Source organism: Mugil cephalus, chromosome 1 (assembly GCF_022458985.1).
Source record: "Mugil cephalus isolate CIBA_MC_2020 chromosome 1, CIBA_Mcephalus_1.1, whole genome shotgun sequence".
NCBI classification, from domain to species: Eukaryota; Metazoa; Chordata; class Actinopteri; order Mugiliformes; family Mugilidae; genus Mugil; species Mugil cephalus.
This window is the reverse complement of record NC_061770.1, coordinates 31,036,749-31,042,748: the sequence shown is the minus strand read 5'-3', so window position 1 is coordinate 31,042,748 and position 6,000 is coordinate 31,036,749. Positions and strand designations below refer to the sequence as shown.

At 38.3% G+C, this 6,000-nt stretch overlaps 1 pseudogene; it reads right to left on the bottom strand.

Moving 5' to 3' along the window:
• LOC124995913 overlaps positions 1-6,000 on the bottom strand; it is a 253,119-nt pseudogene that overhangs the window by 5,616 nt on the left and 241,503 nt on the right.

Genomic DNA, 6,000 nt, shown 5'->3' with positions numbered 1-6,000 from the left:
ATATATAAACATCATAGATAAAAAAAAAAAAGACCTCAATAAACCTAAATATAAAAACTAACGTACAGTACAGACTGAAGTGAGCCCAATTCTGCTTTAGGTGGCTGGTTCAGGCCCTGAGTTTGAGGAATATCTATCTGCATAAAATATACATATGTTCTCTCTCTCAGTTCATTTATGGGAACTGAAAATAAATGAAAGATGCAAATGTCAATGGACCATTCGTTGTGGCCTTGTGACTGCCTGACTCTGCTTCAATTGGACCTTTGTGTATGTTGGGTTGTGCTTCACTCTGACCAAAACTGAAAAATATTGTTGAAACTGTGTTGGATAAGTTTGATAAAACACCTGAAAATGGACAAAATGACAGACTCCCTGTGGAGTTTAGGCTGTTGATCTAAGAGATATTCTCTATATTTTCGGCAATTAGATATGGCTCCTAAGTTTCGTACCTGTAACCTTTGGTTAAAAGCTTAAATGCTTAAAAAGTTAAATGTGACATACACTCATACTAACTTAACTCAAACTACTGAAACTAAACAGTGGATTAGCAGGAAATGTGTTGAATGACTGTCTGCTCCAGTGATAGAACACATTCATGCTACACTGAATCACTTGAATCAACTGCCCTTTGGCATTTCAACATTTTTAGTTAATTAGCAATACTCCTCACCACATTCATAACTCTGTTGATTTCAACAAGGTTAAGAAGATCAAACCTGACTCAGATAAACCTCTTGTATCCTACGATTTTACCAGAAGTCACAGAGACAGTAAGGGAAAGATATTAAAGGACAACATCTGGTTGATACAAATCTCACACCAGACCTTGTTTCTGTGTTGTTTTACCTGCGCCTAACTACCACCTACTTTGAATTTAATTAAACTTTCTACGAGCAAAAACGTGACTATGCAATGTAGTAACAAGTGTCACTTGTTGTGGATAATATCTATGGGCCACTTGTTCAAAAAATTTAATCTGGATCAAAATGATCCGTATTTGGAAATCCCATTTTTTTCTATTCAGGATCAGGTAATCCATCTTAGCTTTACGACAGTGTTTCAAAGAAACTTTGGATTGGATTACCCTGATCCAGTTACATAGTTTTCAATATTACCAAATCCAGATTACCAGTGCTCTAAATGGAACCAGATATCAGAATGTGGACTCCCAGCTGTGTAAAGAGCAACAGATAGAAAAACCAACATGGAGTCACTTTCTTATTTTAAGACAAAACACAAAAATAAAAAAAAACATCCACTTCCATTTATATTTTCCTTTATGACCTCTCATCTGAGCCACAACAAATGAACCAATATACATAACACATCCATTGTGGATATTTTGAAAATGTCAAACAGGCGAAATGTCCAGTAGTTAATAAAATAAAGAATGTTCAGGGTTCTTCTAATTCTGATGCGAAGACACCAGCATTTTCAAGATGTATAATATATCATTTTTGTTTGTTAAAATCTGCTTTGGGGATTATTTCATGGGGACACAATCATTTTTATTTTAGTTTTACTTTACTATACTGAAACTGAATATGTGAATAAACGGTTAAACAAGTCAAGTGAAGAATATGAATAAAAGTATACATACTAAATGATACAAATGTTGTATTATTTGACCATTTTATAAGTTTTACTACATTTTCTTCCTTGAAATCCACCTTGAAATCCTCCTACCCCCTGTTAGGATCTGGGTGATCCTGTTTTTTTGAATCAAAGTTACCCAATTCCAACTGAAAAGTTTTGAACAACACAAACAAAGGTTTGATCCAGATTAAAACTAGGAATGGACTGTGTGATCTAATCCAGTATCAGATCCCTTCTTTCCTCATTTTCAAAATTTGATCCAACCCGATAACTAAAATCAGATCAGATTACCTTTGAACGACTGGGCCTGTGTGGAGGAGGTAGAGATCAGAGCCCTGAGCTACCCCCGCCCACATGATCAGATATGTGGACAACACCTGGGTTAAAATCAAAAACACAGCAGGTGGAACGTTTCACAGGACTGTTACGTCCGACCTAGGGGAACCGAATGTAACATGGAAAGGACGCCCCCCTCTCTCTCCCACTCCCAAGGAAGACCATACAACAGAGCTGCAGACCAACAAATAATTATTTATTTAATCAACAATGGTAGTGATAGGCTTCAGGGTGAGCATGGCCCAAAACAACAAACAAAAAAAACACTGTGCCCCCAAGCTGACTTACCTAATCAAAAATAAAGGAAATCAAAATACAGGTTTCTAACCTGACTCCCTATAAAAATAAACAGGAGAAAAAGGTCCCAACAAAAAGAGCTACTCACCCTTACCACTACCTGGTCTGCTAACAAATACAAATTGCCAAATCACACACAAATGCCTGGTTCAGTTGGGAGGAGGGTCAAGAGGAGAGGAAGAACTCCAAAATGACGGCCATTTTATAGGGTTTCCTCCCGCCCATTCACCAATTGCCAGCCAGCACCTGGAGACCAACAGAGGTGGCACCACCCTCAGGCAGGGAGGAACAGCACATGGAAAAGGGGAAAAAAAAAAAAACAGCACAGACAAGTCATACATCCAAAAACAAATATTACACAATGACCCTGGGTCATAACAGGACACATCAGTGCAGTGGACAGCAACATAAAGTTCACTGGAGAGGACATCAGAGTCTTTTAGACAGTAACATGTATCTTAGACTTAGACTTTAATGATCCACGGGAGAAATTACTTGGTCACAGTAGCTTAGTTCCACATAAAAGTAAACACTCTAAAAAAAAACTCAAGAAAGATAAACTAAGATTAGTGTAAAATAAACTAAATATTATCTAGTAAAAAACAGTGTCATCAAAAAAAAAAAAAAAAGAAGACAGAATTAGTATCATGAACAAATGCACAATAGTGTCCAAGATGAAGCGGATGTTTGGTCAGTTACATAGCAACAGCGGCATGGATCATGACACATGGTGTTTCCTTGTCCACTGAGGGAGGGATGTAAACGCTAAGGGAGTGAGTCTGCCTGTAGAGTCCTGAAGCTGGACACAGACGTTCTGTGGTCCTATAAACCCAGGTCTACAAAGGACTTCTCACAACCAGTGGCGCCGTATGGACGGGAAAAGTTAGGACAATTCCAAAGGTCCCTGACTGACAGGGGCTGGAGTTGGGGGTGGAGGAGCAGAGAAGGAGGTGAAAAAAAGTCTTTATATGTCTATTTTATTGATTTTTCTGGTCTGAATTAAAATTCAAATGACCGGATGGTACACAGACCGACGCTTCAGCCTTTACAGTGATGGGGTGGGCCAAAGGTCTTTTTTTTTCATAGGGCCCAAAATACCTGGTGGTGCCCCTGGTCACAACACACTCCCTCTTGGTCCCGTCAAGCGAACACGGTCAATTCAACTAGATGCCAAAGACGTCACGTTCCACATGAACACAGACGTCACCAAAGACCTGAACCTCCCTCTCTGCTCCACCACCTCCAACTCCAGCCAGTCTCTGGATCACACCACCGCACACAACGAACTCCACAAAACTCCACAGAACTCCACAGACAAAAACACAAAGTCCATTCCACTTTGACTGGTTGAAGACATAGAAAAACAAGAACAAGTGAGACAAAAAACAACCAATAAATAACCCAAAAAAGGTAAAAAAAAATAACTGAGTTACTGGTGACATACAGCCACTCTTTAAGGTGAAGAAGACTCAAAATATGTGGATATTTATTTATTTATTTATTTATTTTTGCCAAAAAGGCCACATTCCTGTTCATTTCAAACAAGGTAGCGCGGAGGCAGGAACTTGTTCATCCCAAAGACAAAACACCCAGGAACCATCAGGGTAATCTAGTTTATGATGCTCAGTAAAGTGAGGACAACAGCATCCATGTTTTAGCCAGAGAAGACAGATGGTTTGAAAAAAGAGTAAAGGAGACATCTATATCTAACTGGAAAACTTTTCTCTGCACAGAGGTGGCTCAGATATTATTTGTCATCGATTTACAATACAGTCTGAACATCTGTCACCAACAAGTTTGACCCCCATTCAAACCCGCAGGATGAACCACTGGGACTGGAGCATCTGACAATAATGGATCATTAGAGAAACATTCATTTGAAACAGTTCTCATCCAGCTACAGATGCTGCTGTGTTGAAGTCAAATAAAATGCACAAATATAAATATTCAAAAGGTAAGAAAAAAAAATGCAAGTGTAAAAACTAGTAGGAGGAGAGTTGTCCATGACGTCAGTGGTAAAAGAAAAGATACACAATTGTATAAACATGTCCTTGTTTTGTTTTTTTACTATATACATTGCTCACATTTCTACCACATGGTTTGGTACACATGGTACCACCGTTTTTTTATATTTTGTACTCAAGGCGTACTGAATTGTGTTTCCTCTTGTCTCTGCACTGATTCCACTAGATACCTAATCAATAATGTATCTATGATAATGTTTAGCAGTAGAGATTTTGATTAAAGTGACAGTAAATCACTGAAGATATTTGAGGAAATTTTCCATAAAATGGAGCCATGAGACTCCATGAGAAAATGTTTCCAGAGACTTTCTCTGCAGTGTGTGGTTTCTGCAGGAAGATCTGAGTCGTGCTGTTTCTCATCTATAATGTTGCTGTTTGCTGGATTACTGAACTTTATTGAAGGAGTTCAACTGGGAACTATTTCACTGCAGAGAGACCTGGACTCTGTCTCCAGACTTCCAGGGCTTCAGGTCCATCCACACTAGGTAACCAGGGCCAGCATAAAGAGTCTTATGGTCTGGATGGTATATCTGTAAATGTAGTAAATCCAAAGGTCACAGTCAGAAAATAATAATTAGAAAAACTGAAGAAAAGTAAGAAAATGGAAAATATAACAACATCAATGAATCATCTACAAAGACTCACATTAACAGACTCTCCAGCCTTGAGTTCCACGGATGGATCAAATGTGTATGTGATGGGTTCACTATTGTTGATCTGGACTTTTAACTGACGTCCTCCCAGTGGTTTGTCCTGCAGGACGGAAATGAAACACAAGAAGAAGAATGAGACACAGAGACAGGAACAAATCAATGTTGGTGTCTATTAAACCTGTTCCATCAATATTTTCTTTGAAAAAAAAAATAAATAAAACAACATCACCTGATTAGACTTGTTTCTCAGACAGATATATTTGCAGCTGGGATCAACAAACACAGTGACGTCTCCTGACGTCTCCTGACTGTCTGAGCTGCTGCTGTTCGGTGTTTGTTCAGGTTTGATTCTCTCTGACTGGGAGGAGACGACATCCACAGATTAGTCCTTTCACATCAGTCAGCTTCATGTTCTATCTCTCAATCATTCAGAGAACTTTTCATCATTAAACATAAATGTGATGAGGAGGTAGGACCTAGAACATGAGGAGCTTTAGAAACCAATCAAAGACAGACAGACAATGACAAGTCTTTCTGCTCTTAGTTAACATCATGTTTCTAGTTGGAGGTTTGGCTGTTTTCAGGAAGGATGTTTGTTAAAGTTGAATAAAAAGTTACAGCAGACTAAATAACACATTCAACATTTAATCTGAAGGAAGTGCTCATATGAAGTCATTTAAGTGAAACTAGATTGTATATGTGAACACTCATTCAACTTTCTGATCAGAATGATGCTGCTGAGCTGTGTAGGAGTCAATGAGGAATCATTAGTTTGTGTCTTTTTTGTCAGTTTGCTTCATTTTTATTCTACTTCCTCCTTCACATAATTTGAACTAACTAACTAACTTTACTGAAACTAATGAGGGGAACAACACATGAGGAGAAAACAATCATAAATAAATAAATAAAACCCGAACATTAACTGGTAGAAAGAAGAGATGAAGACAGATTTCATTCCTGATCAGTTCTGTTTTAGTGTTTCTCTGAGATGTCATCAAGTCTTGTTCATGATGTTTCCTCTGAGTGGATTTCAATGTTTGAGTTTTCTTTAACCTCTACATCATTTCCTCCAAAGATTCAGAGCTGTCACA